At 42.6% G+C, this 26,918-nt stretch overlaps 1 protein-coding gene and 1 non-coding gene across 4 annotated transcripts in view; both read left to right on the top strand.

Annotated features, from left to right (window-relative positions):
• Nucleotides 1–26,918, top strand: part of CRACR2A (calcium release activated channel regulator 2A) — a 137,083-nt gene that overhangs the window by 26,385 nt on the left and 83,780 nt on the right. For all 3 annotated transcript variants that reach the window (XM_078338467.1, XM_078338468.1, XM_054238030.2), the window contains exon 2: nt 13,575–13,655. The gene's annotated coding sequence lies outside the window, so the exon portion shown is untranslated. The remainder of the gene's footprint in view (nt 1–13,574; nt 13,656–26,918) is intronic.
• LOC118144621 (U6 spliceosomal RNA) lies at nt 829–936 on the top strand. Its single transcript, XR_004729386.1, has one exon. It is a non-coding gene; the product is annotated as a U6 spliceosomal RNA (small nuclear RNA).

The raw sequence follows: 26,918 nt of genomic DNA, 5'->3' as shown, positions 1-26,918 counted from the left end.
CATTTTAAAGACTTTTTTTAAAAAAAAAAAAACCAGAATCTTGCTGTCATCAAGCTGGAGTGCAGGGGCGTGATCTCGGCTCACTGCAACCTCTGCCTCCTGGGTTCAAGTGATTCTCCTGCCTCAGCCTCCTGAGTAGCAGGGACTACAGGCATGCACCACCATGCCCAGATAATTTTTGTATTTTTAGTGGAGATGAGGTTTCACCATGTTGGCCATGATGGTCTCGATCTCTTGACCTAGTGATCTGCCTGCCTCAGCCTCCCAAAGTGCTGGGATTACAGGCATGAGCCACCATGCCTGGATGCCTTTTTTTTTTTTTTAATCTTAAAGACTAAATATATGCCTCCACATGGTGAGATTTCCAGAATGGAAACATGTTTTCTGTGACACTTTGTCACCATCCTGCCCCATGTCACCGCATAATAAATTATCATGACACTACCCTTATATGCAAGACTGAGCTCACGAAACAGGATCCTGTGCTTCCTTGTTTTCTCTTCTGGCACATCTGTAGTTTGATCTGGCTTGTTATTTGTACCTCAGGGAAGGTTATTTCCTTCTTCCCGTTGTCACGTACAGCCAGGAAGGGGGGTTCTTCTTTCTCATTGTAACACTTTTTTCTTCTAGTGTCCTCCTATATCCCTCTGCTCTTTTATTTCCTTGTACTTCTTATATGAAGTGGCTTCTGTTTGTCTGCTGTCAAATCTAAACTTATCCATGACAGGTAGGTGGAAGCACTGACTACTTCATTATGTGTTCCAGTGCAGTCATGCATGAGCACTTACGTATTGAAAGATGTATTATCTTACTAAGAATCGCGTTTCTGTGCTCACTGTGGCAGCGCATATACCAAAATTGGAATAATACAGAGAAGATTAGCATGGCTCCTGCACAGGATGACATGCCAAGGGCGCCATATATGTATATATATATAATATTTTCATCGCATTTCCTTTTTCTCATTTTATTACGCTTAGGGCTATATTATGCATTTGGGTCAACTGGCCTTTCTAGGAATTTTATTTCAGGTGGTAGAGAGGGTTTTTCTAAGTATTTGCTATAATAATGGGGCATTGATTGGTTAGGGTGGAGCATCACTGGATTAAACGATCTCCAAAGTCTCTGACATTCTTTGTGCAACATTTACAAAACAATAGATGACAGGCTGATTCATGACTCAGTCAGAAAAAAGAAACCCTGGAGGGGAAAGTGATCAGTGCAAGCTGGTGTGACTTATTGGTAATGTCTTCTTCAGTGAAGTACTGTCCCGGGGGTGTGGCTCTCCTCACCGCTGCCCCATCATCCTAACTGCACTTGAGGAACTGGGGAATTGAAGAAAAGAAAATGCTTATTTAATTTCCCATCCAGGATCATGTGAAAACAGATTTCTGGAGTGAAGCCCACACATCTGGAGTGTTTAAAAATCTCCCCAGATGAGCTGATGTATTCTGAGGGTTGAGAATTAGTATGTGCAGAGAGGTAAATGGGAAAAAGATAGGCCCATGTCCTCATTGCCAGACCTGGTGAATATGACCTTATTTGGAAAAAAGGAGTCTTTGCAGATGTAATGAAATTACAGATCTTGAGATGAGATCATCCTGGGTTACCTAGGTGGGCCCTCAATTCAGTGACAAGTGTCTTCTTAAAGAGACACACGGAGGAGAGACACAGAGAGGAGAAGGCCAAGTGAGGACACAGGCAGACTTGGAGCAATACAGCCTCAAGCCAAGGCACACCTGGAGGTCCCAGGGCCGGAAAGAGTGAGGAGCAGATTCTCTCCAGGAGCCTTCAGAGGGGATGCAGCCTGGCAGTCACCTTCATTTAGGACTTCTGGCCTCCAGAACTGTGAGAGAAGAAATCTGTTGCTTTAAGACACCTGGTTTTTGATAAATTGTTGGCAACCCTTATAGACCAATACCCTGCCTAATGGGTGGAGGAGATTTGGTGACATGGAAGAGACATCTTCCGGAAGATGGAAGCGAAGTGAGTGAAAGCAGAGAGGACTGGCTGGAGGGAAAATCCGAGGCAGGATGACTACTATGGAACAGCGACCGTCCAAGGGGAGCGGGTACTGATTCTGCAGAGAACCCACCAGAGAACATTTCCTTTTCCTCAGAAAGATGAATTCCTCTCCATTTTTTCTCTGCATTCTGTCCTGTCCTATTTAGGAAAACAGTGCTTGCTGCACCTCCTTAGACCAAAAGAGTCCAAGCAGCCCAGGAAGCGAGTTCACACTCCATTCCACAGCAGTGGGAACCAGTGAAGGGTGAGGTTCGACCTGTGAACCCTTAGTGTTCTCTTACCCATAATGAGTATAAGGGTGTCTCCCTCCAGGCTGCACTGAGCCCCTCCCCCACACCAGCGGTTCCACCTTTCAGTGGTGGCTTTATGAATGCCAGCAAAGCTATTTGTTTTGCAGCCCCAGAAGGCCTGGGTGATATTGCGGACATCATTGGATGGCCCTGCCAATGTCTTAGAGGTCAGTCCCACCTGCAGATCCCTAAACTAAGTCACATCACTTCTGACAACTTCTGCTAAGGGACCATTGTCTCCTATCCTCAGACCACCAGGCTGGAATGAGAGCAGCCAGCCTTGAAGCACACACAGTGCTAGCTGTGCTTAGTTAATAACCAGCCAGCTACCTTGGGGAGGCATCTCACAGGACACTGCATGATGGAGCGCAGATCCATGCCCTACTTTCTGCAAACTTAAGCAAGCGAAACTTTCATTAACAATGCCCATGAAAGCAGAGTCCTTGCTGACTTTTCCGGCTGGTTCAGCAGGAGCTGAGAGGGTGTGAGAGTGCTTGTACTCATTACTGGATCCCATGCATGCATTTCCCAGGTGTTGTTTCGAACAGTGAACTCAGAAAGGGCCAACAGTCTGGGAGCAGAGAGGTCACCCAGGGTATAATCTTGCCTTAGGGTAGAGAAGAAGCAATTAAACGCCGCCTGATGAGAAGAATCGAGGGACTGAGATACACTGAGTGCTGGGGCTGGGTGGTGGGGGCCTGAGCTGAGAAGCGAGAAGGAGCGAGAAGAGGAAACAGGGGAACAACTGATGCGTGGTTATTCTTAGTCTTTGATTGTCAGCTCTGTTGGGGATTTGACATTACCCATTGTCCTAGAAACGAAGGAAGGGCATAGGAACATCTTCATTTCATTTTCTAGAAGCAAACATCTTTAAAGGAAGGTCTCTTCCTTCTATGGACACTGCTGTATGACTGACACTGTAAGATCAGTGGCCACTGATTTAATGTTGAGAGAGATGCTGCAGAATGGTAAGTACAGGCCCAAATGCACTTCTTGGCCCCAAGGAGGAACTTGGGGATTCCCTGGATAGGAGGCCCTGGTGGAGGTCATTGCAGGCATTCTCCTGCCTACAAGAACCCCAGCATCCTTGCCCACTGTGGGCTTGAGGGAGAAAGGCCTGGCATCCTCAAGTGAGATGCAGGGCTCACCTGAATGTGAGCTAGGGAGATGTGAGGCCAGGGAGGTTAGGGAGCAGGATGGAGAACTGTGGCTGGAGTTGCTAAGTCTCACTGGGTACTCAGCTGCCCCTAGGGAGGCCTTAGTCTCTCTGTGCCACCAAGTCAGAGGACCTGTGAAAATGCTTCCAATTGAGCAGTAGGATATTTTGAATGCAAATACACACACAGTTTCAACTTCCCCTGCCACCAACACCACCGCTGACCTCCTATTTATCAGAAAATCCAAAAGATTTTTCCAGGGTTGGCTGGAAGGGTGGATAAAACTAACACTAACTGGCCACCTGAACCATGGAGAGAAACAATGTCCTCCAGAGAGCAAGCATCATTAGAAAAGCCCTATCATGGTGAGAAGGCCTAAGGCTGATTGCTGTCCACTCATAGCTCCAGCCCAGAGAGAGGGCATGCCAGGGACCAGCTGTGTGTCTGTGCTGCAGACGTGGTGTGCTACTCTGTGCTCAGCACTCTAGTCAAGGCTGCAAGTATTACTGGGAACAAGGCAGACAGTCCCTGGCCTCAGGGAGCTCACAGTCCAGCAGGAGTGATAAGATGTTCACTAGTTGCACCAGGAATTGTTTAATTACAGTGAGTGTCAATGCCAAGGAGGAGTGCAAAGTCCCTGAGAATATACAGTCTTAGATGTGGTCTGGAGCATTTTAAAGATCGTCTTGTCCAGCCCAGTCGATCCACAGATGAGGGAGCTGAGGCTTAGAGAAGAGAAGGAAATAGATGAAGAATACCTGTTTAGTCAGCGACTGAGCTGAGATGAGAAATCATGTCTGATTCCCAATTCTGTTTTTGTTTAGTTTAGGGAAATTGATTCACATCTGTGGTCAGAGGCAGTTGTATCAACATTCTCATGAAAGTTTCTGGGTATAGGATTTAAAAAGCCAGTGGATAAGAGAATGGAGGGAGACTATTCACAGCATGGATGGGGGCCCTTTGCACAAGTCCTCTTCCTGGTAGCTGTTCTAATAAGGCAAGGATGAGTCTCTGTTAGTGCTGTGTGTCCTGTGCTGACATCAGAAATGAAATATGTGGTTGATGCAGGAGCTAAGGAACTCATCAGCCCTCAGCTGTAAGCGCTACCTCCACGCTGCCCCCCAAACACCAGCCTTGCTCCACACTTCATTCTCTGCGTGGCTGTGCCGTTCCAGGTCCCCACAGCCTCTCTTGGGTCTAGTCTCCTTTCTTCCTTCTGTTTGACTTTAGCTCCCACACTGTCTTCAGACTGTATGACCTTAGGCGAGTTACCTAAACTTTCTGAACCTCATGTGTAAATGAGTGCGGACAATGAGGGTTATAGGTGGGATCTATTAAGACGATTAAGGTTCCCAGCAGAGCCTGGTATGTATTCCATATGAACTCCCTAAAATGTGTCAGGTCCTGGAATGCTTGATGACTCTTTATCACCTGAAAAATAAGGAATAACCCTGTCAGGATGCAATACATCCAAGGAGGTTTTGTTGACTCCTGTTATGTGCTAGTCATTGTGCTGGGTAGTTTGGTTACAGAGTGAATGAGCCATGATCCTTGACCTTAGGGAGCTAAAAATGTAGGAGGGTAGACGTGTATGTGAACAAGTCTAATCCAGTGTGGTGAGTGATGCATCAGCAACAATCATAAAAGGCCGTGGAAACACAGACAGTGAGCAACTGAGTCAATTTGGCACGGCATTCAAGGCTCTCTAGCCCTCCTGTCTAGTCTCTCACTCTGTCCTTGTGCCAATACACTCTGTCCCCTACTCGCGTTTTTCCAAACACATGCTGGACTTCTTCCATCTCCCTCCCACTCCCCACAGCCCTGGGGGTTAACATAAACAGAGAATACAGGAAATACTAACGAAGATAATAAAAATCACCCATAAACCCAATAAATAAGATAACCACCATTGATATTGCAGTATATTTCCTTCTAGTCTTTTTTCAGTGTACATGTCTTTTCTTATTGCCCTTTTCTCACCCTGTCTTACATTTTAGTTTTTCACATACATTTATCTCCACTAGACTATAAGCTGTTTGAGGATAAGAATAACATTTCACTCACTTTTTTTTTTGAGACAGGGTTGAGACTCTGTTGCCCAGACTGGATGGAGTGCAGTGGTGTGATCATAGCTCACTGCAGCCTCAAACTCCTAGGCTCAAGAGATGCTCCAAAGTAGCTAGGACTACAGGCATGTGCCACTGTACTCAGCTGTTTCTTTCTTTTTTCTCTCTCTTCTTTTTTTTTTTTTTTGTAAGATGGGGTCTCGCTGTGTTGCCCAGGCTGGTCTCAAACTGCTGGGCTCAAGTGATCCTCCAGCCTCAGCCTCCCAGTGTGCTGGGATTACAGGTGTGAGCCATCATGCCTGGCCTCACTTGCTTTTTATCCCTGTACCTAACATGGCATCTTGTCCTAGGAGTCACTCTGTAAATGTCAGCTGAATAGAACCACTAGGTGAATTTGTATGGCTTTGGAATTCCGCATGTAATCATTTTAGAGAAAGCAGCTTTGCTGTCCTGGTGTGTGCTGCTTATTTAAAACTCGTGCATTCCATGAGCACTAGAGTGCTGGCCGGTCCACCACTCTGCTGGATGGGCGGGGGAAGGGACTAAAAATCCATAATAATTCAACAAGTGGCTGAGCCACAGGCAGGTAATTAAGTGGGTTCTGCATGCTGCATGGGGTTGTGTTGAAAAGCAGCTCTGCCCGCCGTGACTCGACTTCGTCTCGCTTTAGAATGACACAGTTGATTCTGGCAAATCTTTCTTTATCCCTTCTGGTCAAAAATAGTGTTGGCGTTTCACCCAGGTGGAAGTGGGTGAGATTTTCTTCTCTGAGAAGTCAGTTTTGGCTCTAAAATACTCTTTGCTTAGATTAAAATGTAAGAGGCTCTTGATTGGGGGTTGGAAGTGGGAATAACACAGGCTCTTTTCTAAAAAGCTCAGGGTGGGGAGGCTGGGACCAGGTGAGGAGGGGAATTCACTCAGCAGGCCACAGGTTAATGCAAAGCAGAGCACAAGAGGAAGAATGTTTTTAAGAGATTAATGCAGCAGAAAACGTTATAGCATCAGGATCCCGTCCAGACTTGTGGCAGGCACAAGAGGCTGATGGTGTGTTAAATACCTTTCTTTCTTTCTTTTTCTCTCTTTCTCTCTTTCTTTTTCTCTCTTTCTCTCTTTCTTTCTTTCTTTCTTTCTTTCTTTCTTTCTTTCTTTCTTTCTTTCTTTCTTTCTCTCTCTCTCTCTTTCTTTCTTTCTTTCTTTCTTTCGAGACAGAGTTTTCCTCTTGTTGCCCAGGCTGGAGGGCAGTGGCATGATCTTGGCTCACTGCAACTTCCGCCTTTCGAGTTCAAGCAATTCTCCTGCCTCAGCCTCCCCAGTAACTGGGAATACAGGCTCTTGCTACCACACCTGGCTAATTTTTTGTATTTTTAGTGGAGATGGGTTTTCACCATGTTGGCCAGGCTGGTCAACTCCTGACCTTAGTTGATCCACCTGCCTCGGCCTCCCAAAGTGCTGGGATTACAGGCAGAGCCACTGCGCCTGGCCGCCTTCCATTTTTACAAGCAAAATGTAGGCAATTCATTGGTATGGATGGCAACAGGACTAGGAAAGCAGATATAAGAGAGACGAGTCCATTCACAATCTGAGATTTTTATCTGGATATGGTGGGATGTTTGTTATTTACATGTCTTTTTTCTTGAAAGAGAATATGGTATAGCAGAGGCTGTTTCTAGGATTAAATATCTCCGAGAGAATTTCATTACAAGATCAAGGGAAGAGTCTGCACGGTTTTGGCTTCTGATGAAAAGCATCTGAAACCAAGTTAAATCAAAGAGAACCCTTAACCGAATCATTGATTTGGGTGATGCAAAGAAATCTCAGTCAGAGAGCCTCTTTTGGAGTGCGAAAGAGAGGAGGGGAACTATGCAGGGCTCAGCCTCTGAGACTACGTTCCGGGATAGGATTTCCTATCTCTGCACACCATTAGAAAGAAATGAAATGGATGGGATCTGGTGGTTTAGCCACTACAGATGAGGACAGGAAGAGCCCAAGACTCAAGGAAGCCAAGTGACTTGCCCAAGATTAGGACATCAGCGGTGGCACCAGGGAATGTGCTTAAAAAAGAATCCCAAGTCTCGTTTCTTTCTGCACCTCTACATTGCCTGTGGGAGGTAAGGGGATTCAGTAGAAAGGAGCACGGGTTTGAGATGTGCTTGGTTGGAATCCTGGCTGTTTGGGGACAAGTTGTTAATATCTTTTCAGCCTTCATTTCCTCATCTGTACATAGCCAAGGCTGTGTTAATCATAACATCTACTGTGTTAATTCCCCAAAACATTCTCTCTTGTGCACTCTGCCTGCTTTAACCTGTGGTGGGCTGAGCAAATTCCCCTCCTGACCTGGTCTTAGTCTCCCCACCCTGAGCTTTTTGGAAAGGAGCCTGTGTTATTCCTACTTTCAACCCTCGCTCAGGGAGTACAGGAGTTGTTCCTGTCTGCTCAAGTAGGACTTCCAGCTTCTTGTAAACTCTCCTCCAGCCTCACACACTTGCTGGCTCACTCATTCATTCAGGTGCTGTTCTGGATGTCAGGGATACAGCTGTGAACCGAAGAGACACCTGCCTTCATAAAGGTTACACTCCAGACCAGTGCTGCCCATTAGAAACACAACATGAGCCACATGTGTCATTTTCTATTTTGGCCACATTTTTTTAAAAAGTAAAAGAAACAGATGAAATTCATTGTAATAACATTTTATTTAACACAATGCATGCAACATATTATCATTTCAGCATGCAGAAAATATTAATGAGATCTTTTACATTCCTTTCTTTTGACTTTAGTCTTTGAAGTCTACTTTGCTCTTACATCTCATTTAGACTGGCTACAATTTAAGTACTCACCTTCATGTGGCATGTGGCTACTGTATAGGACAGTACAGGTCTACGGCTTGGGACTAAGACTCCACCATCCCCCCAGGGCTGGAAACTGGGGGAGAGTGTCACTGCAAGCCCGTCTGCTTGAGAGAATGCTGCCTGCTCAACAAAGGTGCCTTCTTCCAGGGCCTTTAGTCCCACCCACTGGAGCATGCTGAGCTAAGAAAGAGGGAGGATGCCCACGCCCCTGGGTCCTGACGTAGTCTGCGGTTCAGGTGAGGGAACAACGCTGTACTATCCTCCCTATAGTAATAATAGTAATAATATAACTAGCACTTAGAGCACTAAGTATGCGTCATACCCTGTGGTAAGCACTTCACATGTGCTGTGTATCTTATCTTCACAACAACTTTATGAGAGAGGTGCTATTAGCATCCACGTTTAACACAGGAGGAAATTGGCTCAGAGAATATAGATAACTTCCTGAGGATCACAGGTAGGAAGTGGCAGAGCTGGGACTTGAATGCAGGGCTGTCTAAAACCAAAGCCTAGTGTTCTTAAGACAGAATGAAATCCAGCTAGGGTCACATGGGAACTGAGCACAGGGTCCTGAGTCTTCATCTAAGGCTCTCTTCATCCATTCAAAGCCAACACCGACGAGCTGGAATGCTTTGGAGATGGAGGCGTCATTGTGGATGACTAAGTATCACATGGAGGGGTATATGGGAGACATCTGGCATCCCTAGGCCCAGCCCTCCACAGCTGTCAACCAGGATTTATAACTGCTGGCATGTTCTTATTACAAACAAGATAGCATAATCTTTGAAAGCCATATAATAATGTAGGTATATTACAAATAAGATATTAACTCATAATTGATAGGCATAAATTACAAAAGCCTTTGTCGACTCCGAAGCACCATATAAACGTTTGGTCTCAACCTTTTATGGTGATTGCTGCTGTTATCATTCAGCCGGTGATGTGTTCAGGGAGCTTACCCCAGCCCAGATCGCAGTGGTAGTGCCTGTAATATCAAATGGCAGCTGAGAACATAGCCTGACTTGAATTTTCTGTCCCCGCTGGGTCCCAGCACCTGGAAGTGTTCGAGCTTTGCGTATGGATATATTGCAGTAAGAGCCCACTGTGCAGACGAGCTAATTAGCCCGGTGTTTTCAGCATTTGCCAGCTTGCCCGGTGATGAAATCAGTCTTCATGTTCAGCTTGGGTGGCCAGCAGCACTCCTGGCTCTTTAGAGCATCGTTAGAGAGACTCTTAGAAACCATCAGACATGATGGAAGGGGTACAGGCCCACTAGCAAGTCTCAGGACAGGTGAGCGGCCAGGAAGCCAGCCACAAGCATCTGGGAGAGAAAGCCCACAGACTCTGCTGTGGCTTTCCTGGGCATTTCTTGTGATCTTGCTAAATGGGATTATCTCGAAGAGCATTCGAATCTTAGTCACTCTCTAAGCCCAGTTTAAATCCTACCCTCTCCGCATGTGCCTTTCCTGACAGTGCAGCCCCTGTCTGCTCCCCATCTAAAGTCCTGTGGTATGGAATGCCTGCGCCATCCACTTGGACACTGAAGTGCCCTGCTTTGAACAAAGGGTCTTCCAAAAGTTCATGGAAAATGCATATTGTGGAAAAACTATACAAGAATTTCAAAATTGTTTTAGCACTAACATAAACTCATACAAACTTGGTATAACATTTGAACAGGATCTAGTCTGAGTCACTAAGAAGGATAAGACATCAGTTTGAAAGAACAAAGCAACACTAATTCTGCTAAAATTGAAGCCAAAATAAACATCAAATTTATAGAGAAGCCTGGGCAGAAGAATTGTGAAATTATTGATGCTTTACAAGAAGTTCATGGGGACAATGCCCCCCAAAAATCAGCACTTAAATATGGACAGCTCATTTTAAGAAGGGATGATATGCTGCTGAAGATGAAGCCCAAGGCAGCAGACCATTCCCATCAATTCGAAGGAAAAGATTCATCTTCCTTGTGCCCTAACTAAAAAGGACCAGAGTTGAATAGAACTAACAATAGCCAACACCATAGACATCTCAACTGGTTTAGCCTGTATAACTTTGACTGAAAAATTAAAATTGAGCAAGCTTTCCACTCAATGGGTGACAAAACCCTTGTGCCCAGATCTGCTGCAGACAAGGGCAGAGCTTTCAACAGAACTTTTTAACAAGTGGGATCGAGACCCTGAAGCACTTCTTTGAAGAATTGTAGCAGGAGATGAAACAGGGCTTTTCCAGTACGATCCTGAAAACAAACTGCCATCAAAGCGATGGCTACCGAAAGGTGGAAGTGGTCCCATCCAAGCAAAATGAACTGGTCAGGAGCAGAGGGCCTGAGAGTGGTCTTTCGGGATGCTCAAGGCATTTTGCTTGTTGACTTTCTGAAGAGCCAAAGAAGGATGACATCTGTTGATGATGAAAGCATTCATTATGAGAAATAATAACGCCAAAGCATTAGGGGAAAACACCTAAAAAAACCCAAACGAACCTGGGAGAGCTTCACCAGAGAGTCCTCCACCAGGACAATGCCCCTGCTCCTGCTTCTCTTTAAACAAGGGCAATTTCAAGAGAGTTTTGGTGGGAAATCAGTAGGCATCCACTTTACAGTCCTGGTTTGGCTCCTTCTGACTACTTTTATTTCTTAATCTTAAATCTTTAAAGGGCACTCATTTTTCTTCAATTAATAAGGCAAAAAAGACTGCGTTGACATGACTAAGTTCCCAGGACCCTTCTTTCTTTAGGGATGGACTATATGCTGGTGTCACTGCTTAAAAAAGTGTATCAAATATGATGGAACTTATGTTAGGAAGTCAAGTTTATATTTGGAATTTTCATCTTTTAATTCCATTTTTATGAAGTTTTTGAAGTTCCCCTTTGTTGGTAGCTACATACTTTTGTCTGGTTGAACCTTTACTTTCCCATTCCTGACCTTCTGTGACCTCTCCCAGCGACAGTCATATGTGGACTTGGGACATCTCTGGTGACCCGTCTTGTTGGTAAACCGTACCTTGTTCCAGACTGGGTTTAAGGGAGTTGTTTCATTATTATACGTACATGCGATGTTCTTCATTAACTTTTCATTGGCTTTTGCAAGCTGTCTAGACATCCAAAACACACGCGCTTTGAAACTCAGGCTGGTGTCAGCCTCCGTCGTAGAATATCTGTCTTACTTACCTTGGTTGTACTCAAAGTATTACTGGGACACTGAGTGAAGAGCTAGAGCCACGGTCCAAATCAGCTCCCTCTCATGCTAGTCATCCACATAATACTCTTTACTTTCTTTTACTGCAGTTACCACGATGTATATCATATATTCACTCATTCGTTAAAGCCTTTCCCTCGACCCACTTCATCATATCCCATGCATCCTAGAACTTGGTAGGGGGTCTGTAAACACTAGATCCATAAACGCTTGAATTAATTAGCATGCTTTCTCTAGGAGATCTCGAGGATTGGAGAAGAGAGTTCAGATCTGGGGCTCAGCGGCTTTCTGAATGCCTCAGCTGTAAAGAGAAGTAAGGTCTGCTACAGATGGGCAGTGGAATAATGGAAAACACGGTGTCTAGAAGTCAGTGACCTGAGGGTCAGGCATTTGCCTGCATTTTCTACGTAACTTCAAGAGAGTCTCATAAGGGTTGAAGGAGATGTTTTTGTGAAATTGCTTTGTAAACCATAAAGTGACATGGTAAGATGTTGTTTGTCACCCTAAGATCTGGCCCCTGCCTATTTGTCCAAATGCATTTCTTATTAATTTAATTTACCTGGGCCAATCTTCTCATTAAAAAAATTGGTCTCCCTTTATTGTAAAGTAATGCATTATAATAACAAAAATATCAGAAAATTCAGAAGAAAATAAAAATATCTCTTCAGGTTACCGTCTAGAAATAACTGGTCACACCTTATTTACAGTCAAAATATTTTTTTTTTTTTCTAAACGAGTTTCCCAGGTGTCAGCAGTGGGGCAAGGCAGGGTGGCTTTCCACTCCTGTTTTCCCACTGCACTGGCTTTGCTGAGGGCTGCTGCCTGGGAAACCAGCAGAGAGTGACGTCTACCCATTTGTTTGCTTCCAGCATCCTGGCAGCAATGCCAGTGGAGCAGGGGACAAGGCTGCCAACAGGTGGCTTAGAGAGGGGGGTATCTTGCTCCAGAACTTTTCATTATCTAAAAGTGCTTATTTGGTCTGTGTATTTATTGTTTGTCTCTCCCCACTGGAATATTAGCTCCACAAGGACAAAACCTTGCTGGATTTGCCCGTTGCTGCCTTTGGAATCTAAGAAAGTGCCTGCACAGCGTAAATATTCATCGAACAAATGAATGAACACTGAAGCACTGTGTTACCTCATATAGACTAGGAAACACCTGATGAATATTTGCCTCTGAAGCACTGTGTTACCTCATATAGACTAGGAAACACCTGATGAATATTTGCCTCCCATGAATTGTGCATATGAGAGACACAGAGGCCATATTCCTTGGTGATATACATGTGGACTCCCAGGTCTAGCTGTGGTTTGAGCTTTGACATTATGCAATAGATAATCCCAAACCCCTCCAGTCATTTCAAGCATACTCTCATACCTTGCTACTTAGCATGTGGCGACAGCATTCTGCAAAGTTGCTCTCCAGGCTCAGTTATAGCACTCCCGAACTGTCCTGTGCAAGGAAGTCTATCCTCTCCCTGTCTCAAAGCCTGTCTCCTCCAGCGCCTTTCAGCTTTCCCTCCTTGTGCAGCCCCTAGGCTTTCTTGTACATCCTACTGCATTTTGTTCTTAGGGAGGGCAGTGATGCTTAACACATTACATCGCTGTCTTCAAAGGTGAACTCCTATGGTATAGACAGCATCTGTGGATTGGATGGAAAGAACTTCAAGAGCACTTGCTGAAAGCTGGAGCTCTGTGGGGGGCAGTGTCCAATTAACCCTGAGGCTACCCCCTTCTCATGCACAAGGGCCTGCTCCCATCAGGCTGGGCACAGTCTCTGGGTTCGGGGTCACGAAGCAGACTTATCAGTGCTATTCCTTCATCTTCTCTTCTCTCCAAAACCTGAAGAGGATGCACTAGGCCTGTTTTCTTCCAGAAAATGCAATGTGGCAGGAGGGATGTTTCCCCCAGAGTTTCCAAAATTGCTATAAAGCCTCTTCGGTTGAAGCCCTCAGTGGAAAACAAGGTGTGATTCATCTCTTGCATGTTTCCTAGGTGGAATTCAAATCACCAGTGGCCAAAGTACCCTTCAGGAGTGAAGAGTTGCAGGCGCTCTGAGGAGCCGGGAGCTGCAAGGTGAGTGAGCAAACAAAAGGCAACAGGCTGCACAGCACTTAGTCCACCCCCACCCCAGACCCCAGCTTCAGGCCCTGCCTTGTCGGCACGATTGTGGCTGCTTTTAATATTCATGAGGATCAGCGGTGGGCCCTTAGGTTTGAGAAGCAGAGTTTCATCAGCTTTCTTGAGGACAGTTTAAAAAATACTAGATGACAGAGGGTCTGTTCCACCTTGTTGGGGCATCACATAAGTCCATTTAAGGGAGGCCTCTGGGAGAGGGGGTTTGTCACTTTACACGTGGGCTCTTTTACATGTGGACACAAGGGTCTGGAGTCTTTGCTAGCCTCTCTCTGCAAAGAGCCGCTCTTCAGCCACTGGTCACTCACAGAGCCAGTCCCACTGTGGAGCCTATCCAGTCCTGATTTCCCTGCTGTCTAAGTACTCCTGGCAATGAGGAGGGTGTGTTTGCATTAGTGTACAGCTTCACTCTTCACTTTCACATCCGCTCTCTCATTTGAGCCACATGCCATGGGACAGTGACATTTAATAGTTTGGATATATGTCACGGCCCAAATCTCATATTGAATTGTAATCCCCAGTTTTGGAGGTGGGTCTGGTGGAAGGTGATTAGATTACAGGAGTGAATCCTCATGAATGGCTTAGCATCATCCCTCATGGCTTGGCGCTGTGCAAAGTGAGTGAGTTCTCACGATACCGGGTCATTTAAAAGCGTATGGCACTTTGCCCCCAACTGTCTCTCTCTCTTGCTCCCGCTTTGCCATGTGACATGCCAGCTCCTGCTTCACCTTCTGTCATGAGTAAGAGCTCCCTTGGGCCCTCCCAGTAGCCAAGGAGATGTTGGCGCCATGCTTGCATAGCCTGCAGAACCGTATACCAATTAAACTTCTTTTCTTCATAAATTATCCAGTCTCAGGTATTTCTTTATAGCAATGCAAGAATGGCCTAATACAGATAAGCAGGGAGGAAACTGTTATCCCCACTTACAAAAAAAAAAAAAAAAAAGGCCAATTTCCCAAGGTGACAGGGTGCTGAAGTTAACACTTGAAATTTATTTTTGATGCCTGGTCAGAACCTTTCTAGGGTACTATGTTCCTGCTACCCTCTTGACAGATGGGGTTAAGACAGGACAAGAACAGGGAAGGGAGAGGGAATGAAGACTAGAGGGATGACGGGGAAGTTGTTGGGAACTGTGGACTAAGATACCAAGTGGGGTTATCTCTGCAGGCTAGATTCATCGTTGTCTTTGTTTTCCTTTAATTTTCTACCAGTTACGAAAATTCATGATAATAATATGCTATCCAAACTCATAGTAATTCATACAAGACTATGGCTTGGAGAAAATGTCAAAATTTAGCCCTTTGGGTGGCCTTTTATCCCACCTCAGGATAGCATCTTGTGTATTAAATTTTAACTAATACTGAGTTTGGTACCAAGAGTGGGGTGATACTGTAATACATATCTAAAAGTGTGGATGTGGCTGTGGAACAGGTAATAGGTAGAGGCTGAATGAATTTTGAGGTATATGCTAGAAAAAGCCTACATTGCCATGAACTGACTTTTAAAGGTGGTCTGGTGAGGGCTCAGAAGAAGAGTAGAGCTGTAGAGAAAGGAAGAAGCCCTAAGTCATCCTGAACAGAACATTGGCAGGAATATGGATGATAAAAGCCACTCTGATAAGGTCTCAGATGAAAATCAGGAACATGTTATTAGACACCAGAGGAAAGGTCAGTCTTGTTATAAAGTGGTGAATAACTTGGCCAATTTGTGCTCACATTAGCGTTCTGGAGAAGGTAGAACCTGCGAGTGATGAAATTAGATATTTGGCTGAGGAAATATCTAAGCAAAGTTTGAAGGAGTGGTCTGGTTTCTCCCGAATGCTGATAGTAAAATGTGAGGGGGGACTATGACTTAAGATGGAATTGTGAGTCAAAAGTGGAGAACTGAAAGATTTGGAACATTCTCAGCCTATCCCTTTAGAGGTGGGAACATCTGTCGCGCCCCTGACCCATCATTGTATTTCGGAAGCACATAACTCAATTTCACAGGTTCACAGCTGGTGAGGAATCTGTCTTCGAATGAATAATACCTTGAGTGTCACCCATATCCAATTTACACGAGATTTACATGATATTTTGGACTTCTCTCTTTGAGTTTATGCTAGAACGAGTTGAGACTTTTGAGACTGTTGGAATGGAATAAATGTATCTTGCATGTGAGAAGGACATGAATTGGGGAAATCAGGGTTGGAACACTATAGACTGAATGATTTTGTCACCTCGAAACTCATTATGTTGAAACTTAACCTCCCAGGTGGGTGGTAGTAGGAAATGGGGCCTACTGGGATTAGTGCCCTGATAAAATGCCGTAGTAAACTTTCCATCTTTCTTACCCTGTGAGAACACTGTGAGAAGTTGCAGTCTGCAACTCAGAAGAGGGCCCTCTCCAGAACCCAACTATGCTGGCGCCTGATCTCAGACTTCCAGTCTCCGTAACTGTGAGAGATAAATTTCTATTGTTTAGAGGCCATCCAGTTATATCAACTGGAATGGACTGAGATATAAAGCATTGGTAAGACTTAGCACAAAAGGAAAGGGCATGCAGATGGCTGAAATATATATTTGAAGATGCCAAGAGAACAGGAAATAATTTGGAAGGAAGTGAATGTGGCAGGAGAAGCAGGAGATGACTCTAAAGAAGTAGCAGTGGTCCTGTGTGTTTAAGACTGATCCTGAAAACAGTGGGGAGGCACGAGCAGGTCTGCAGATGAGACACATCTTCCTGGCAGTGTTGTTAGGGTTTTGCTTAACTGTTTTCTAGAAAGCAGTTTTGTAATACACATTAGGAGCCTTTAAAATGTGCATACAAAATACCTCTGATTCAACCATATTATATCTGGGAATGATAATAATGGCAACCAGCTACCATACAGTCCTTATTGTATCAGCTATTTTCGATATGCTGGGTTTATTATTTGTGTTTAATCCTTACAGCAATTCTGTAAAGTAGGAATTATTAGCCTCATTTTACAGACAAAGAAACTGAGGTTTTATTTATTTTTTAATTTTTTTTTTTTTGAGACACAGTCTCATTCTGTCACCCAGGCTGGAGTGCAGTGGCACAATCTTGGCTCACTGCAACCTCCACCTCCCGGGTTGAGGCGATTCTCCTGCCTCAATCTCCTGAGTAACTGGAATTACAGGTGTGTGCCACTGTACCCGGCTAATTTTGAATTTTTTAGTAGAGACGGGGTTTTACCACATTGGCCAGGCTGGTCACGAACTCCTGACCTCAAGTGATCCTCCCACCTCAGCCTCCCAAAGTGCTGGGATTACAGGTGTGCACCACTGTGCCTGACAAGAAACTGAGATTTTAAAGGGTCAGGCCGACTTAAGATTGAATTCATGCTCTGTTACATTAATTAGCTGTTTTCCTGCAACAAATTACTTAACTTTTCTGAAACAGCTTCCTGTGGTGCTACTATAAAAAAAAATGCAAAGCAGATTTAAATAAAAGCTCCTTTTTATTGGATTATCCACTCATTTGAATTATCTCTACCATAGCTGACTTTCATTTTCTTAAACATTAGAGAGAAGCTTCTGCTTCAGAAATTAAGGAGTCAGAACTGTATGGTGTAGAGAATTACCAGAGTAGTTTTATTTTGGGGGACCACTCTGAGAGTTGTTTGCGCCTACAGTTTTTATTGTGCACACACACACGGCTCTTCTAACCTCCTCTGCCTTTGCTGTTTGTATGCTGTTCCCTGCTAGACTGCTGGTCCCTTGTGAAAGACAGCAGTTGTGAATACATCTCTATCTCCCACAGCTGTCTCGTTCAGTGCCTTCCACATAGCTGGAAAAATTGCAACCATTTTTCCAGAAAGAGTTGGAGCATCATAATCCAGGAGAAAGAGAGGCTTTGAGAATAGAGAGTTAAGAGTTAAGGGCATAGGAGGAGACACAGAAAGCATAGATATTTAGGTCTGGAGACGTGAAAGGGAAGGTTTGGAACTAAGGGGATCTGGGAGATTGTATCGCATGGAAAACATAAAAAATGTTTTCATTAGTGTTGAGTCAAGAGAATTGTCTTGGATTGGGCCCCCAGAAGCCAATCCTGAGAGGAAGATTCATATTCAGGTGATTTATTAAGAAAATGCTTCCAAGAGAACCTGGTAAGGGATGGGGGAGCAGGATGGGAGACAGGAGGAAGCCATACAGATTGAGATCTCAGTAAAGTTCCAGCCTCTGCCCCACAAAAGTGTTCTAAAGTGTAAATCACAACTCAGAGTTTGTCCCAACTGGAAGCAGGAGTACTGGGCTTTCATAATTCCATACCCATCAGTCATTGGCTAAGGGCTCTTTAGAGAGGTAGGGGAAACTTCCACGCACTTCTGGCTCTGTCCATGTGGACAAAGTGGGTCTAGTTCAAGGATCCACCTCCTAAGAGTTACAGGTTCAGAGAGTTAGAAGCAAAGACACACAGAGGGAGGGTCCACAAAAAATATTCAAGGGTATCTGGGTGGAGCATCGATAATGTTGCCTTGGTAACAGATCTGCAGCCCTAACTTTGTCCAGGTACCCCACGCTGATCTCTTCTAAAATTCATGATCATATGCAACTTCCTTATCTATAAAGTGGGGATAGTGTAACTTTACTTGCTTTTATTACAGCATAATTGCAAAAACAAAAGGAGATCTGATATATATATAATTGTATAGACAACTATAAGAAAAGATGCTATGCCAAGCCAGGTATTATATTATGCCTTTCTCTTCCAGGCCGAGGGAATAGATGAGCAATTGGTCCTCTTCAGACACTTGTCCTGCAGGCATCAGCAGTGACAGCCTTTGAAAAAAGCTTGTTCATGGGAAGAAAGCAGACAATTTTTTAATGTGGATAAATTTTGCAGCAGTTTCTTTGATATATACCAGATGCCTTGAAATACATCTAATTAACCACCAGCTATCATGCTGTGGCTATGTTTGGCTTTGATGTTCTCTTTGGCTTTAGCAAGGAAATATTGGACAGCTAATCATAATAGGACTTAGTTCTTATAAAATGCCTTTTATCTTCAAAGCGGTTTACAACCACTAATTATCGAAGGAATTAGGGTGAACAGCAGCCATCTCACAGAGACGTCAAATCATTATCAAGGCTTTTAATGTATCTTATAATAGAGCAAGAGAAGTGTGAAGGGGGCTCTTTAATAATTGTTGTCCAGACCTGGAAGAGTTATTTTACAGAGATAGGAGACAGCTGTTCCCTGTCTCCCCTGAGGCTTGAACAGGAAAATTGGACCTAATCAGAGGAGGAAAGATGCTGGATGGAGCATGGCAGAAGCTACAGCAGGCTGTAGAGTGGAAAGACTGCGCATTTAGAAGGCAATCAAATGCGCCTCCTGCCACCTGCCCCTTTATATGGCTGGTGGGGCATATTTGCCATCTTGGTGGCCTGGGGTGGGAAAGAGAAAAGATCACACAAGGAAGTCTGGTCCAGCTGTGGGAGTCAAGGGTCGATTTTTGGACCTCGTGGTTGATTCTCTTCATGTAATTTTTGTTTTGTTTTATTTGCTTTTTATTAGTTTGTTTTATTAGAATGTAATCTGGCGTGGAGGAAGCCAATTTGATTTCAATAATAATAATAATAGCCGACAGGCTGGGCATGATGGCTCGTGCCTGTAATCCCAACACTTTGGGAGGCTGAGGCAAGTGGGTCATTTGAGGTCAGGAGTTCAAGACCAGCCTGGCCAACATGATGAAACCCTATCTCTACTAAAAATAATACAAAAATTAGCTGGGCACGGTGGCATACAACTGTAATCCCAGCTACTTGGGAAACTGAAGCAGGAGACTTGCTTGAATCCAGGAGACGGAGGTTGCAGTGTGCTGAGATTGTGCTACTGCACTGTAGCCTGGGCAACAGAGCGAGACTCTGCTTTAACTAAATAAATAATAAATAAAAGCCGACAGACATAAGGTGCTACCCTGGCCCTTCATTTCACAGATGAGGAAAATGAAGTTCAGAGAGCTTAAGAAATTTGTCAGAGTCATACAGCTAACTCAGGCACTCTGGCCTTGGAATTTATGTTCTTATCCACCATAGCAAGAGGCTTATCAGAGAAGGGGTGGTATTTGTCTAAAGCCCCCTACTTCACTATGTGTCAAAGAAGTAACAGTCTCATATGGACCAGAGACATGTCTCGTTTCCGGCTGGGCTGGCTAAGTGCTTTCTTCCTGAGCAGGGGTGTGGTGAGAGGAACCCTGTGAGCCACAGCTCAGCATTTTTGTTCCTCACTGTCAGGGTCCTTGCATCTGCCTTGTCTCCTGCCCCCACTCGAGGGCCTGCCTGGATCATGGGGTGTATAGAAGAGGCACAGGCATGAAGAACTGGTGGTCCCCCTGTGAAACCCCACATTTTCCTCTGAGCAGCAAGACAGATCTAATAATGGGTCCTGCCCTGTAACTTTAGGGTTGAGGGGATACATTCTAAAGAGGTATCAGCTACTATCACCTGTGCAAACAGTACTAGGGATGCAGAGACTCCCCCTTCCAGAAACATCAGCCACTCAATCTCTTTCTTGGTGAGAGCCAATAGATTGTTGGTAGGTTGAAACTGGTCACAGTGGGAATATTGACACGACAGAAATAGGCAGATGCTACAAATCAGGGCTGCCCCTACACCAACCCAGAAAATTGGTTGTTAAATATTGTAATGTCTTTTTTTTCTGACACCGAATGTGTATCCTATAATTTAATTCAATTTTGACATTATCCAGAGTTAGTGCAGACCCCACAGTTTAAGGGCTCTGACCCACAAGACTGCACCCACATCAGATACTAATCCCAAGTCCTCCTGCCCCTCTGCAGTTCGACGAGACCCACCTCTTTGCCTTTGTCACACATTGCCGGCTCAGAGCCAGTCATTGGGGCTTCCTGGTACTGCTGCATATGGAGGATTCCTCCACTGAAGCCTGGGTGATTAAAGAGATGTGACTGGATCCTGGAGATGCTTTTTGGGCTTTCGATTTCCTAACTTTGTGCTGCAGGAGAGATTCAAGGGAAATCTGGATGATTTAGCGGCTGCTTTCAGGTTTGCTGCTGGTGTGATGTGGAAGGAGATACCAGCTGTTCTCTATTTCCACTGAGCCCAGAGTAAGGGGAAAATTAGCTTAGAACCCTTAGGAGGGATTTAGGTTTGATCTGTGAACTTTCTGATTGTAGCAGTTACTAAGCTGCTAGAATTACCTTGGATAGCTAGAATTGGTAAGCTGCTAGAATTACCTTGGATAGCTGGGAAATCTTCCTGGAAGTATTTAAGGGCTGGATAATTCCCATCTGTTTATAAAGACTTTTATAGAACCCTTCTGGAGGGAGCAGAGTGGCCTGGAAACTCTCACAGAGTCAGGCAGATAAAAAGCATTTTCTCTTTTCTTCTTGTGATGGTCTTTTCCTTCCACTATTTCCTCCTTTATAGATGTACTTACTATCTGTTGTTCTAATGGAAAATCTTTGAGACAAAAAGCTATGTCTAGCCCTGAGATTAAGGCATCCTTGGGCTTCATCCAAATGGGAGACAGCTGAGCTTATACAGGGCTTCCACTTTATTTGGAAATGAAAGTAGAAGCACTTTGGCTGTTTTGTTTCCCACTGCTCTCGAGAAAGCCGCAGATGCTCAGCAAAGATTGCAGTCCTAGCCAGGGGACACAGGGTAAGAGAAGAGGCTGAAGTCATGTTACATCAGTGGTCTTCACAAGGGGCTCTGCCCTGATTCTTTATTTGTAGGTTTTATTTAGCTCCCTGCACAAACAGACTGAAAGTTTTCATAGGGAAATTGCTTAATTTCAGCCATTTCCTGCTTGCCAGAGTTGAATGTAAAAGGCAGAATCAGGCTCCTGGGGTAAATACAATGGGCCAGGCTAGATTGCGAGGCCTGGGAGACAGAACTTTCTGACCCAGACCCATTCTTCTTTTTTTGTAAGTAGATGTTTTCAGCTATTGACATATAATAAACTGCATTATATGTAAAGTGTACTATTTGATCAGTTTTAATATGTATTTATATATATGTATATATGTGTGTGTATGAATAAATAAATAAGTCCAGGAAACTATCATGGAATTATAGATCATATTCATGAACTTAAGATAGCAGACACATCCACATCCCCCAAAATTTCATCTTGCCCCTTGAAAATCCCTCCCTCTCACTCTTCCCTATGCTCACTTCTTTTCTTCTAACAGATGTTTTCATTTTTTAGTGTTTTATATAAATGAAATCATATAGTATGTGTCTTTTTTTGTCTGACTTCTGTCACTCACATGATTACTTTGAGATTTGTCTATTTTGTTGCTTAGGATCAACAGTTCATTTCCTTTAATTAAGAATAGCATTCCACAATTCGTTTATCCATTTACCTGTCAATGAATATTTGAGTTGTTGTTTTGGACTGCTACAAATAAAAGTGCTATGAACAGTCCTGTATAATTCTTTGTATGTACACATGCTTTTCTTCTCTTGAGTAAATATTTAGGAGCAGAATGGCTGGATCATATGGGAAACATTTGTTTGACTTTCTATGAAACTGTCAAATGTTTTCCAAAGGAGTGGTACTGTTTTACATTGTTACTAGCAATATGTGAGAGTTCCAGCTGCTCCACATATTTGCCAAGACTTGGTATAATCTTCGCAATGTTAGCCGTTCTAATAGGTGTGTTGTGGTATTTCATGTGGTTTTCAGTTGTATGTCTCTTATAACCAATGAGGGTGAACATCTTTTTATGTGTTTGTTATCCCTGTATCTTGTTTGGTGAAGTGCCAGTTCAAATGTTTTGCCCATTTTAAGAAGTGGGTTTTTTGTTTTCTTATTGAGTTTTGCAAGTTCTTTATATGTTCTAGATAAAAATCCTCTAAGGAGGCTGAGGCAGGAGAATTGCCTGAACCCAGGAGGCGGAGGTTGCGGTGAGCCGAAATCGTGCCATTGCACTCCAGGCTGGGTAACAAGAGTGAAACTTCATCTCAAAAAAAAAAAAAATTCTCTATTAGATATTTGTTCTGTAAATACTTTGTCTCAGCCTGTGGCTTGCTTTTCATTCACTTAAATGTTATTTTTCAAAGAGCAGACGTTTCACATTTTGATGAAGATCAATTTATCATATTTTTTTTCAAATGAATTGCACTATCGCTATTATACCCAAGAAACTTTTGCCCATGCTGAGGTCACAGAGATGTTTCCTTCTTGAAATTTTATGTTTTTAGGTTTTACATTTAGGCCTATGACACATTGTACATTATTTTTTGTATATGGCACAATGTATGCATTAAAATTCTTTTTGCAAATGGATATCCAATTGTTTCAGTGGCATTTTTTTTTGGAAAAAGCTATGCTTTATCCTTTGAATTACCTTGCAGCTTTGCCAAAAATCATTTATATACATGGGTCTATTTTTGGCTTCTCTGTTCTATATTCTGTTCCATTTATCTATTTGTGTGTTTAATGCCAGTGTCACGTCTTGACTACTGTAGCTTTACAATAAGTCTTGAAATCAGGTAGCATTTGTCTTCCAATTAATTTTGTTCTTCTTTTTCAAAGTTGTTTTGGCTATTCTAGGTCTTTCTCATTTTTGTATGAATTTTAGATTAGCTTATCAATTTCCACAAATAAGCCTGGTGGGGTTTTGACTGGAATTGAGATAAATCTATTGAATTTAGGAAGAAATGACACCTTAATAATATTGAGTCTCTCAATCCCTTGAACATGTCATATCTCTCCATGTTTAAGGTCTTCTTTGTATTCTCATTGATATTTTATAGTTTTCAATGTATAAGTATTATATATCCTTTGCCAGATATATCCCTATCTCATATTTTTATGTCATTGTAAATATTTTTTATTTCAATTTTAATTTTTATTTCTAGCATAGATAAGTACAATTGATTATCATATACTGAGTGTGTGTCCTGCAATCTTGTCAAATTCACTTATTAGGTAGTAGTTTTTGTGAATTTCATGAGATTTTTTTTTTTTTATATAGGCACTTCTGCTATCTGGGAATAAAGACAATTTAACTTCCTCCTTTCCAATCTGAATGTATTTTATTTCTTTTTCTTGCTTCATTGAACTAGCTAAATTCTCCAATATAATGTTGAATAGAAATTCTAAGAACAGACATTCATGTCTTTTTCTTGACCCTGGGGACAAAACATTTGGTCTTTAACCCTTAAGTATGATGTTAGCTATTGTTGTTTTTGTAGATGCCCATTTTCATGTTGGGCCAGTTCCTTCCTGTTCCTAGTTCTCTTTAGTGTTTATCAGAAGCAGATTTTGTCAGATGCTTTTTCTGTATCTATTGAGACAATAAAAAAGTTTATCTTTTAAATTTTGCTAATATAATGAATTACATTATTGATTTTCAAATGTTAAACCATTCTTGCATTTCTAGAATAAACCCTGGTTTGTCAGGATTACCTTTTTTTTTTTTTTTAATTTTTTATTGGATTTTAGGTTTTGGGGTACATGAGCAGAGCATGCAAGACAGTTGCATAGGAACACACATGGCAGTGTGCTTTTCTTTCCTTCTCCCCTTCACCCACATTTGGCATTTCTCCCCAGGCTATCCCTCCCCACCTCCCCCTCCCACTGGCCCTCCCCTTTTCCCCCCAATAGACCCCAGTGTTTAGTACTCCCCTTTCTGTGTCCATGTGTTCTCATTTTTCATCACCCGCCTATGAGTGAGAATATGCGGTGTTTCATTTTCTGTTCTTGTGTCAGTTTGCTGAGGATGATGTTCTCCAGATTCATCCATGTCCCTACAAACGACACGAACTCATCATTTCTGATTGCTGCATAATATTCCATGGTGTATATGTGCCACATTTTTCCAATCCAGTCTATTATCAATGGGCATTTGGGTTGATTCCAGGTCTTTGCTATTGTAAACAGTGCTGCAATGAACATTCGTGTACATGTGTCCTTATAATAGAACGATTTATAGTCTTTTGGATATATATCCAGTAATGGGATTGCTGGGTCAAATGGAATTTCTATTTCTAAGGCCTTGAGGAATCGCCACACTGTCTTCCACAATTACCTTTTTATATGGCATTGGACTCAATCTGTTAAAATTTCCTAAAGCAGGTTTACATCTGTGTTCATAAGAGATATTGGCCTATATTTTCCCATAATATCTTTGTTTGGTTTTGGTATCAGGGTAATGGTAGCCTCATATAATATGTTAGGAAGTATTTCCTACTCTTCAATTTCTGAAAGAGTCTGTGTAGTATTGGTATTACTTCTTCTTTAAATATTTGATAGAATTCATCAATTCAGCTATGTGGACCTGAAGTTTTCTTGTGGGAAGATTTTTTTGTGTAACTATCAGGTCAATTTCTTTAGCAGGTATAGACTCATGTAATCTGTCTCTCCTTGAGTGAACTTTGGTATTTAGTGTCTTCCAAAGAATCTGTTCGTCTCATCTAAACTGTTAAATTTGTTGGCATAAAGTAATTCCTAATACTCTCTTATTAGCCTTCTAATGTCTGTAGTATCTGTGGTGAAATCACCTCTCACATTGCTGATATTGTAATTTGTGTCTTCTCTCTTTATTGATCTTCTCAAGGAACCAGCTTTTAGTTTTGTTTATTTCTCCATTGCTTTTATGTTTTCCATTTCATTTTTTCTTTTCTGATCTTTGTTATTTTTTTCTCCTTACTTCGGGTTTAATTTGTATTTATTTTTCTAGTTTCTTAAGGTAAAATCTGAGGTCACTAATTTGAGACCTTTCTTCTTTCCGAGTATATATGATCAGTGCTATAAGTTTTTTCCTTAGTACTGCTGACATACTGTGCTTTTTTCGCATTTAGTTTAATATACTTTTTCATTTCTCCTTTTCTTTATTTTTTTGACCTGTGGGTTGTTTAGAAGTGTGTTACTCTCTTTCCAAATACTTGCACATTTTCCAGAGGTCTCTCTGTTATTGGTTCCTAATGTAATTCCATTGTGGTCAGAGTACATACTTTCTACAAATTGAATCCTTTTAAATTTATTAAGACTCATTTCAAGACCCAGAATATTAAGTTTCTTGGTCAATATTCCATGTGTATTTGAAAAGTATATTTAGCTGTTGTTGGGTGGAGTGTTCTATAAATGCCAGTTCAGTCAAGATGGTTGATAGTGTTCAAATCATCTGTATCCTTACTGATTGCTGTCTACTCGTTTTATAAATTATTGGGAGAGAAACTTGTTGAAATCTTTGGATATCATGGTGACTGCTATTTTTCCTTGCAATTCAGTCAGTTTTTGCTTTGTGTATTTCGAAGCTCTGTTATTAGACACATAAATGTTTAGCATTATTATAGCATATTGATGGATTGGCCTTTTATCAGTATAAAATGACTTTAATTCCCATTAATATTCTTCCTTCTGTAATCCATTTTACGTGATATTAATATGCAATATTCTCTTAACTAATGTTAATGTGTTATATCTTATCCCAGCCTTTTACTTTTCACTGCTTGTGTCTTTATGTGTCAAGTATACTTCTTGTAGGCAGGACACAGTTGTATTTCCTCAATGTAGCTAGTCTACAAAGCTGTACCTGTGTTTCCCCTCCCTGTGCCATGAAGTAAAAACTCTAGGCAATAAGACAGGGCAAACTTGGAGCTCATTTTGTTTCTTTCCTATCTCTCAGGAATAGAGCTTGAACTAGAGCAAGATGAGTGAAGCCCCTATAATAAAAAATTTAAGACAGAAACCACTATTGATGCACAACTTGGAGAGTGAATACCTCCTTAGATTTTGTACCATAAGCAGCTGACTCTTAGGAAGGTACTAGTTCTCAGGGTTGTGTAAGTGCAGGGTTAGCTCATGAGTAAATATCTTTTTCAGTTCTGTACTGTAGGGGCTGAATTCACTCAGCTCACTATAGGCCTGCTCCTGTTAAGGACCACCATCCTTCATTCTTGATGTCTAGTGTCTTGAAAACCATTTTTAAAATTATATTCTGTCTGGATTTTTGGTTTTACAACTGGAAGGGTAAATCCAGCCTCTGACATTACATCTTTTCTGGAAACAGAAGTCTCGACATACTCATTTAAGATAAAAATTCCACATATAGAGCTACCTGCCTGAAATAAAAATGCTTTCAGGCCCTCCTCTGAATACTTCAGCAAAAGATTTGTCTTCCTTCATTCAGTGATCAGTGAGCACCTTCTCTATACTATATTCTAGGCTAGAAACTGTGGTTAAAATCAAATAAGACACGGTGCC

The sequence above is a fragment of the Callithrix jacchus genome, chromosome 9, assembly GCF_049354715.1.
Source record: "Callithrix jacchus isolate 240 chromosome 9, calJac240_pri, whole genome shotgun sequence".
NCBI classification, from domain to species: Eukaryota; Metazoa; Chordata; class Mammalia; order Primates; family Cebidae; genus Callithrix; species Callithrix jacchus.
This window is presented reverse-complemented; position numbering and strand designations above follow the sequence as displayed.